Source organism: Silene latifolia, chromosome Y, assembly GCF_048544455.1.
Source record: "Silene latifolia isolate original U9 population chromosome Y, ASM4854445v1, whole genome shotgun sequence".
Classification (NCBI taxonomy): Eukaryota; Viridiplantae; Streptophyta; class Magnoliopsida; order Caryophyllales; family Caryophyllaceae; genus Silene; species Silene latifolia.
Genome location: NC_133538.1, coordinates 418,806,402 through 418,817,573, shown reverse-complemented (window position 1 = coordinate 418,817,573; position 11,172 = coordinate 418,806,402).

The following is an 11,172-nucleotide window of genomic DNA, read 5'->3' as shown; positions in this document are numbered from 1 at the left end:
GTGAAAATGAATTAGGTCAAAAGGAGAGAAGCCCTCTCCTTTTGTTCATTCGGCCAAACCGTGTATTAGGGAGAGAGTGGGCTTTCCACTTTCTCCTTATTTTAACTCGTGGTCCGACTCATTTTTGCTAAATGTATATGACGGGTTTTTAATTATAAATCGTCACTCGTTATCGGATAATAAAACATCGACTAGTAACATGAATTAGTCGATATATTAATACTTGTCCGATAATGACAATATAGTATAATTAATTAAATTCAATATACATTAATTAAATATAATCGTTTATATTCAATTTACGAATTAATCGCTTAATTCACCTTAGCCAGTATTATTTAATCCGTATTAAATAATTATCTCAACATCGCGTTTGACTAATTATTAGTCAATAACTCCGACTAACTGCTTAGTCATATTAGGCATCAACATGACTGTATTTTCATACTGTCACATCTCTCAAACGTATCTTATAGGTGTGACTTTTAGGGACCAGTTGATCACCGCCATCAGTATGACAATAACGTCAAACTTATCTAGCAAGCCAACCGTTATTGATAAACGTGGACCAACTGATAATAATACAAAAGTATGCCCTTTGATCCTTTTAGAGATTTATATGTCATTGCACTAGCTGTGTAGGACACCAGCCCCAACAAACTCCCACTTGTCCGTACAAGTGTACGTGCAATAACATTATCCGCACTAACTGGAGGACACCGGCTCCAACACTTATGGCACCCCTCAGTATCATGTCCCCTGCCCTTGTGATATTGGCAATAAACATTCTCATCCCAAAACCTAGACTTCTTTTCTGGATCATGTGTAGGACCGATAGGTTTCAACATTCGTCGCTCCATGAGTCTATGAAGGGCATCCGTGATTAATGTTGGTAAATTTCCTTTTGTTGTCGAAAGCCTTTGTGAATGACCTTGGAGAGCTGTTAGGTTTCTTTAACGAAGGATTCATGAGGTTGCCTTTGTTGATTTTGATTCTTGGAAGAGAAGAACTAGGAATAGATTGCTTGCTCATTATTTTCTCCTTAGGATTGTCAAATTCAGAGTTTGTCTGTACATTTTACATCGTGAGAGGTTAGGCATCAAGGTTCTTACCCATTTCAGCAAACTGGTTCTCCATGTTGGAAAGTCGAGAGTTTAGGCTATCAATAGTTCCCTCTATTTTGGAAAATTTATTGTTGAAGGCCATGGAAAGCACGAGCATTCCATTTTGGATATCTTCATCTTCGAGGACATTGATCTCTCTGTCATCATGATGATTGAGGAGATGAGAATAGTCTAGGGACGATTCTTCATCATGTTTAATGATATTGGACCCAAGAGGGTCGATCTTCTTGGATTTCTTAGCGGAAGGTGGCACACGAAGCTTGCCATCCTCGATCATATCCTGAATTTTGATTTAGACAAAATCATTCTTCCGTATCGTGTCCTCTACCTCGATGGTACTGACAATATGAATTGCCCTTCCACCTAGGAAATATCTTTTCAGGGTCTGGGGTTGGACCAATTTGATGAAGTTTTCCCTGGGAAACCAGTCTTTGTAGAGCTACTTCATATGTCGTTCCGAGGTCAAGGAATTCCCTATAAGCTTGTCCCGGCCTTCTGGGTGAAGTTTCCAAGAGGTTAACTACCTTGTCTTCATTGGCCCTCTTAGATGGGTGAGTTGTGTTGAAGCTACGAACCGGCCTTGAGGTATGAGAAGATGGTAAGGTTTCATCATGTCTATCTTGATTTCGATATTGATGACACGAGCGCTCAATTCTTTGATGGTGGCCTGAAGATTAATGACTGCAACACTCAGTCCCTCGACGTCGACAGATATATGTTCTTGAACACTTTCATTGGAAATTGCAGAATTCCTACCGAGAAGAAAATGACGCGCGTTACAACTTGATTCGACATGAGATCACGCATACTAAGGCGACAAATAAAGGATATATGACGATACGAGATGACTAGACTCTTGATTTGTGAATCCAGGAAATGTCGTGATTGACTTCTCGTGTTTGGACTCATGGTGTTTGACTTTGACTTTAGACTCGAGTGTTGAATTTGACGGAGTGACATTTATGTGGTTGACTTGATTGACGGGATTGATGACACGTGTTGATTCTAAGACATGTGTTTTAAGATAGAATTGACTCGAGGTTCGGGTATGTGTCTCTCGAACGTGTCATTAGGAGAATTCGAGAGACGGATTTTGGAATGACTCGACGTGTTAGCCTCGATTGTGTGAGTCGAGGTGTGGAAATGTTTAGATCCTAACTGAATTGGGGTAGGGGGTCCAAAATGACAGCGTGATGCCTTAGGACTTGACTTGAATTTTAAAAAGACCCAAAATGTAAAGGAAGACGGGTTTATGACTCGACATAGTTCTGACTAGGATATAGTCGGTTTGAATTTTTACTCTAACTTAACCCAATTGAATTTACATATTTACATTTACATGGTTTGAAAATATTTTGATTAAAACGTTTTTGTTTTTGTTTTTTCGTTTTTTTTTTGGACTTTTTTTTTGGACTCTTTTTTTCGTTTTTTATTTTGGACTTTTTATTTTTCGTTTTTTTATAGGTTTTGAAATGGGTATTAGGCCCGAAGTTTGACTCGATATTTGGACAGAGTTTCGGCTTTGTTTTGCGCTGTTTTGAAAATGTTTACATTTTGAAAAGGATTTTATTTTACAAAATTTTGTCATGGTTTTGTTTACAAAATGGTGATCACGTATATGATACAGGCATTCATACAGGCATTATAACGGTATGCTGAGTGCATTTAAAAGGCTTTTGGTTTAAAGGGTGGGTTGCCATACCGAACAATCAAACCCAGGGTCTATGGAGAGCCTCATACCAAACAGGAGTAAGGCCGATTCCTAGTCCATTCCCTCGAGTAATGAAAGCCCTTGATAAAAACAGGAGTAAGCATCATGGTATAGTTGACGTCAATCGCTATCCATCCTTAGGCCCAAATAAGAATTTGGACCGTCCAGATGGGACAATTGGTCGAATGGGTGGGGTTGGGCCTAGGAAGGCCAACTAAAATGATCTAGGAAGACCGAGTTATGAAAACCGACAACTGTCACATATAAACTATTCCCTAACCTTGTTCAAGTTTCACCCTTGGCAACACGTAAGTGTATTACTCCCCAGCGGAGTCCCCAAACAGTGGACACGGGGGGGCCCACGGGGTCGCTTGGGAAAATAAGCGTTTGCATTTGTGGAGTCGCCACCAATTTATTATGGAAAATTGGAAACCGTTCGAATACTTCGCGTCATGTCGAGACACAAAGTAGTGACATAAACACTAAGAAGTCGCTACCCTTAGCATTCTATGTCTAGAATGACTCTCGTGGATGCCAATGAACACGAATGTTCATAGAGATCTGGAGTAAGGGGTGAGGGTACGTATTAGGAAGCTCTTTCGATTGAACACCTAATCCCGCCCGCCTCGATAGTGGCCTCTACTAATGATTAGGGAAATTATCTATACTTGATATGTTGTCGATTATATGCATGCAATGCAACATCTAATAAATTAATCCTACCATATGAGAGTTAACTACGTCGGTGAACATATAATTTAGCACTCATTAGGTAAAAGTAGAGATTTAAGGTTGATTACATGTGGAGGCAAACAAACAAACGATGATAATAAAATACAATAAAAAATACAATTATTAAAATTACAATAAATTACAATGGTTTGATTGATTTACGTCAAGAATACACTTAAAACGGATAATTTGAGAAAAGAAAAGAGAAAATAAATTAAGGGTAGAAAACGAACAGATTAGTAATGATAATACGAGTAATAGTCGATTAATACGTAAGCTGATGAACTAGGTCAAAGCAAAAACGGATGTTCAGAGGCAGAACTCAACCCGGAACAGGCGCAACAGAGTTGCATCGCTTGGAAGAGGCGCAGTGGTCACTGCGTCTGTTCCTGAGGTGAGTTCTAGCTGTGAAGCCGAAACTGCATATCTTTAATATCCATTGGCGATTTAATGATCGATTAATGATATTGGACTCAAGTAGAAGTGATTTAACAGATTAATTACATGCAAATTGGTCATAAAAACGATAAAGAATAGACTCAAATTAACTAGAACGAATTAATTACTAATTTTGGCTAACATAAATTAATTAGGTTTGCTAATACGATTTAATCAGGTTTATTTACACAAATTCAATTAGATTAGGTGATAATGTACAGACGAAAATATACAAAAGATGAATTTCAGAGACTTGATATGAGCGAATCGAATCTCTAAAACCCGGATTTGATTTTAATGACGAAAACCCGCAAATATTGGTTATTTGGGATTTAAGTCGGAAATTTAAAGGTGATAAATTATTTAAGAACTATGTATTAAAATTATTTTGCGAACGGAATAAGAGGAAAAGACGGAAAATGAAAGAAAGAAGATGAATTAACGAGAACAAAGGAAGAAGAAGAAAAGCTAAAACTGCGGCAACCTCAGGAAGAGGCACAACAGGTGCTGCGACTCCTCGAAGAGGCGCAGCTGTTGCTGTATTTCTTCTCGACGTCTGTCTCCCGTTAATCCGTAAAAACAGTTTGATAAAAGGTTTTGTAAATCGGTTTTAAACGTGTTTTCAACGTAAATCTTACAATAATTAATACAAAGATAAAATACAATAATATAAGTAGGATTTACACCCTCAGACTTACATATTTGATGAAACGAGATTGACTAAATTAACGATTAGTGATTGCTCGACTCGATTGTACGACGAAAGTGCCCTCTTAAGAGGAATTAAACTAAATTGATTAAGTTGATTGAGTGGAGTTGGTCAAATTGGTCGGTCATGCAAAACGAGGCTGGTACTCATAAGGATCCGAGCTTACGTGGTCGAAAGTTCAAGCACGTAGACGCCAATAAGCAAGAGCACGGTCTTAGAATGCAAAGGGAGAAGAGAAGGGCGGACGCTCGCGTGAGAAATATGAGGAACGAAGCTCCCTATTTATACTAATCACACGGAGGAATTAGGGTTACAGTAAAACTTTGGAAACAAATCTCGAAAAGATATTAAAATACGCAGAAAGGAGCTGGGAAAGAGGCGCAACAACCACTGCGGCTCTTGGAAGAGGCGCAGCAGGTGCTGCGTCCTTTCCCCAGGAGTTTCCTCCTGCGGAAGAAAGATTTTCCGCGTTTCTGTTATGGAATTGCAGTAGATCTCAACTTCCTTATTGCTTAAAATATAATTTCGGGATATATTTTGCACAAAAATTAAAAGATTGAAATATGGAATAGAAATATCCGGAACATTCCTGAATATTCTGACTCGGCATTTAGACGGTTTATTAGAAAATGAAGACGGTTTTTTACCCGGACTCCAAATGAACCCTAATTACTGTCAAAATAACCGTAACGACGCGTATATGATGACCAAGGGGTAGACACAAGTATTTGAGTTGTCACTTGACGATAAACTTACAAATTGTCTTAAATCGTTCCGCGTATCAAACATGCGGCCCAATCATCACCGGGTGGCTTGCGGGAGGTGCAGAAATGAGGTATCTACAAGATTATATCTCATCTCAACCCAAATTTGTGACACCCAAAGACTTAAACTACTTGCAATTGAAATCCTAAGTCAATACCCGTCCCTTGAGATCCGACCTTTACTTACCACTCCATTTAAGAGTAGTTTGTAGAGTTAGAAATATTGTTTTGGTTGGTAGCTTTGACGACGAGATAAATACCACGCCAAAAATGGCGCCGTTGCCGGGAACAGTGTTCAATTGATTTGATTTTCATTATTTTTTTTAGTTGGGTCTTTCTTTACCTTAAGGGAGAGCACTTCCTCAAGGTACTTCTTACCTTCTTCCCTTAGTGTACTTTGCAAGATGGATATTATAGATTGTTGTCTAGTGGACCATGTGAGTACTACTCTCATCAAAGACCCTTTGCAAGCATTGGAAGCCTTAGAAGCAAGTGAGGCCAAAGACAAGTATTGGGCATTGGAAGTAGATCTCCCTGAAGCCGCTCTAGCCAACAAAGAGCTCACCTATGAGCAATCCATATTGATATATGATATTCTCAAGGAAGCATCACAATCCACTTTTGAAGAACAAGCAACCAAAGTCAAATATGCCATGAGGGTGGAATGTGTAATGGAGATGGAAGATGTACCTAGTGAACCTTCAAAGGTAGAAAGTGAGGTACAAACTCCAACTCTATATTCCCTTCCCCCAAATTTGAAGTATGCCTACCTTGATGAGTCTAAAACCAAACCCGTAATTGTTAATGAAAAACTTGATGATAATCAATTGGAAAGTTTGCTTGATATGTTAAAAGAACATGAAAAGGCTATAAGTTATAGTCTAGATGACCTTAAGGGAATAAGCCCCGACTTTTGCATGCATAGAATTCATCTAGAGTACGACCATAGACCTACCATCCAAGGACAAAGGAGACTAAACCCCCAAATGCAAGAAAATGTGAAAGCGGAGGTTATGAAATTACTTGATGCAGGAATCATTTATCCTATATCGGATTCTTTTTGGGTTAGCCCCGTTCAAGTGATACCTAAAAAAGGAGGTACCACGGTGGTGACAAATGATAAGAACGAGCTAATACCCACAAGTAAGATTACCGGTTAGCGTATGTGTATCGATTATCGTAAATTGAATTCCGCAACAAGAAAGGATCATTTCCCCTACCATTCATTGACCAAATGCTTGAGAGGCTTGCATCTAACAAATTATTTTGCTACCTTGATGGGTACTCGGGATTCTTTCAAATCCCGATACACCCGGATGACCAACACAAGACTATTTTCACATGTCCCTACGGTACTTTTGCTTATAGGGAATTCCATTCGGGCTATGTAACTCCCCCGCTACCTTCCAAAGGTGCATGATGAACGTCTTTTCCGACTATTTGGAAACCATAATGGAGGTCTTTATGGATGATTTTAGCGTTTATGGAAAAGACTTTGATTCTTGCTTGCATAACCTGTCTCTTGTATTGCAAAAGTGTGAAGATGTTAGCCTTGTCTTGAATTAGGAATAGTGTCATTTCATGGTCAATGAAGGTATTGTGTTGGGTTATTTAATCTCGGAAAAGGGCATCGAAGTTGACAAAGCCAAAGATTAAGTGATAGAGAACCTTTCACCTCCCGTAAATGTTAGAGGAGTGAGGAGCTTTCTCGGTCATGCGATGTTCTATCGCCGTTTTATAAAAGACTTTTCCAAAATCGCGAAACCCCTCACTCAACTTTTGCTTAAGGATGCCTAATTCCAATTCACTAACGAGTGTGTTGAAGCTTTTTATAGAATCAAGGAAGCCTTAATCTTGGCACCAATCATCCAACCACGAAATTGGGAACTACCATTTGAGATCATGTGCGATGCAAGTAACTACGCCGTTGGAGCGGTTCTTGGCCAAAGGGTGGGGAAGGCTTTTCATGCTATCTATTACATTAGTAAGACTCTTGATGCCGCCCAAGTGAACTATGACACCATGGAGAAGGAACTCCTCACCATTGTTTATGCATTAGACAAATTCCGTTCCTATTTGCTTGGATCAAAAGTGATTGTTTTCTCGGACCACCGTGCTCTTTGACATCTCTTGATAAAGAAAGAAGCAAAACCAATATTGTTGAGGTAGATTTTGCTACTTCAAGAATTTGATTTGGAGATAAGGGATAAGAAGGGAGCCGAGAATGTGGTAGCAGATCACTTGTCAAAAATTCGATTTCATGATGATGAGGGAGAAACACCCATCAATAACTCTTTTCCCGATGATATCTTAATGGCCATCCATTCATAACTTGAGAAACACACAACACCATGGTTCGCCGATTATGCCAATTACATTGTGGGAGGAGTTCTTCCCCCAAACTTGAACTACAATCAAAGAAAGAGATTCTTATTTGAAGTGAAACGATACTTTTGGGATGATACCAACCTATACAAGGAATGTAGCGATGGACTTTACCGAAAATGTGTTCCCCAATGGGAAGATCAAGGTGTTTTAGAAGTATACCATTCATCACCATATGGAGGACATCATGGAACACGAAGAATAATTGCTAAAGTCCTTCAATCGGGATTCTTTTGGCCTACCATGTTTGAAGATGCTAGGGAATTTATTCTCCATTGTGATCCATGCCAAAGAACCGGAAACATTTCTTGAAGAAATAAGATGCCACAACGAGGAATATTGGAGGTAGAAATTTTTGATGTTTGAGGAATTGACTACCAAGGACCATTCGTATCATCTCAAGGGAACAATTACATTCTAGTAGCCGTTGATTATGTATCAAAGTGGGTAGAAGCAATTGCTACCCCAACCGATGACGCAAAAACGGTTACTAAGCTCCTCAAGAAAGTGATCTTCCCAAGATTCGGAGTCCCTAGAGCAATTATTAGTGATGGAGGGACACACTTCCATGAAAAGAAGCTCACATCCCTTTTGACAACGTATGGTGTTCAACATAGAACCGGCTTGGGGTACCATCTTCAAACAAACGGTCAAGTTGAAGTTTTGACAGGGCAGTCGTATACCTTTCAAAAATAACCAACATGCTCTAACTAATATAGCTGGGGAAGTCGGGTCGATCTCCACAGGGAGATGGGAAAATGTCAACAATGTCTAAGTTCGTCACGGTAACCGATTTAGGGGGTTTTAATCGAGTTGTTCTAAACTAATGAGAATGAGAAAGAGAAAAATGTAGGAGAATAAAGATTAAGCTGACAAGAAAAAAGCAGCTAAGACAGTCGGTTCACCATGATCATTTAGTCAAGCAATTTAGGTCTCAGGTCAATGCAAGTATGGTCAAAGGGGCAGTGAATATCTCCTTCCGGTCTCAATTCGCCCTAAAGCACAAATAGCTTAGCTTCCGCCCTCACCATGGTGCCCTAATGTTTGCTACGAGTCTCACCCTTTCCAAACTTCCGGTCCAGGTCAAGGTTTACTATGATTTAAATGCCTAATTGCGCCGACTCAATTAGACAGATACATTTAAGTGCTGCGATTAACAACAAGGACTACACAAGCATTAACCTAATAATTCAATTACTCTTCCTTCATAATCATGGAGTCCCTAGCCTTATCAAAAGGGAATTAGCTACACATTACTATCAAATCAACAACGATAATATATAGATAATAGAAATTAAACATGTTAAAAATGAAAACAGGGGGATCAAATAAGGCAATAATAAAAGCAATAAAAGAAAAGGAGAATTCAAGAAGCAATTACGCTTAAGAAATAAAGGGAGTAATAATACCGATTACAATTCCGAATCCGAGTAGAAAAGAGTAGTAGAAGGGTAAAGTGATAGAAGCAGTGGAAAAAGATGAAGTAGCAGTGAATGAGGAAGAGTTACGCAGTCTACTCCTTTTTGTAGAACACGAAATTCTCCCCCTTAAACCTAATCCAAAGCTTAATTACAAAAGCCCATACGAAAATACACGGAAAAATACAAATATAAAGCAAACCACTCGATCGAGTGGATCTAAAATGCTCGATCGAGTAATTAAGCAGCAATCCCTTCGATTGAGTGGAAATAAACCACTCGATCGAGTAACTCCTTGTAATGCCTTCTCGATCGAGTATATATGTTACTCGATCGTGTAATCTTCATGATATAGAGCATTCAATCGACTGGAAAAGTAGTCGATTCCTGCAATTTACACAAAACGAACCAAAGTAGACTATTCGGGGGTATTTGTAGCTAGATGCGACGTAAAATAATATTGAAATGCGTGTAAAAAGGAGGTAAAAACCTTATATAAAATACACACATCAAATCTCCCCAAACCAAACCTTTGCTTGTCCCCAAGCAAACTATGAATGCAACTAAGAAAAAACAGTGGAACGGGACCAACGCATCAGCTACAAATCATCCACCAAAACCAGTTTAATGCAACAACTAACAAAGTGGCAAATGATAAGTGCAAACGAGTTAAATAAATGTTTCAAACATACTAAACCGTCGACCTTGCAAGACTCAAAGATATCGGACTCTTACGGGTCGCTCATCACTCAAATTCAGGCACCAGGTGAGTATATACGTGAAAGATAAAAGGAAGTAAAGACACTCACCTAACTCGGCTTATAAGAACATGCATGCAGTTAACATGAATAAAGTCTCTACAACCGTACATACTTATTCCAACCATACTAATGACCAAGACACATACCGTGGACTTACATTTGGGTAAGTGAGGTAATGGGTAAGAAGGGGCTAAGATGAATTTGGATATGTGGAGTTAGTAGCCAAACTAGTAGCACGGATCCAAATTATGAAACTGCATCCCAACTTCGTACTCAATATAATAATACAGAACGGTACAAATTCAATGCACTCAACTCACAATACACCATAAACTTGTCAACTCCCCATAAAATATAAATAGGCTATGGGAGTGAAAATCATCCATACAATTTTTTGTCTTTCGCATATGATTTTTCTTTCTTTCAACTCTTTTTTCATATTTCCAATTTTTTTTGTTTTCATTTTTTTTTTCATTTTTCATTCATTTTCATTCAGCATTTCCTTCTTTTCATTCCCTTCGATTCTTCCACCAACTTCTGAAATTAGATATATAACCAGACTGCAGTGAAGCATTCCAAATAGCTACTCATCACTAGCTTGGCTAGGGTAGGAAAAATTATAGTTTGTAGCTAGTAGGACAAAAAGGGCAATTTGGCTATGTGAGGCTCATGGATAGAATGAAATAAAGGGAACTGCCTCTCCTAACATGTGTCACCATCAACAGACCGAATGCATAAAAGTATTAAGAAGACTAGACTCATGCTTATGCAAATTAATGTTACATGCTTTACATAGAGTACTACTCACATCCTAAATGAAACCGTCCATGAATGTCACCAGTTTGTAGAGCTCTAACCTCAGAATGTAATGTAGCATGCCAATATATGAGTCATGTCTATTCGTTCAGATAAGAGAGAAACAAAAACTCGTAGATCATGCACATTATCATGCCAACTAAATGTCAAGAATATGGAAGGCAGAGGTAAGGATTCATTGTAGTGTCAAAGTTCAAACGTTCCGACTCAAATTAAACGTGAAAGTTTTTGAAAATTTTGTGAATTTTTGAATTTAAGAACGGCAATGCATGCGGAAGTAAATAAACGTGCAAACAGAAATGCAAGAAAACATG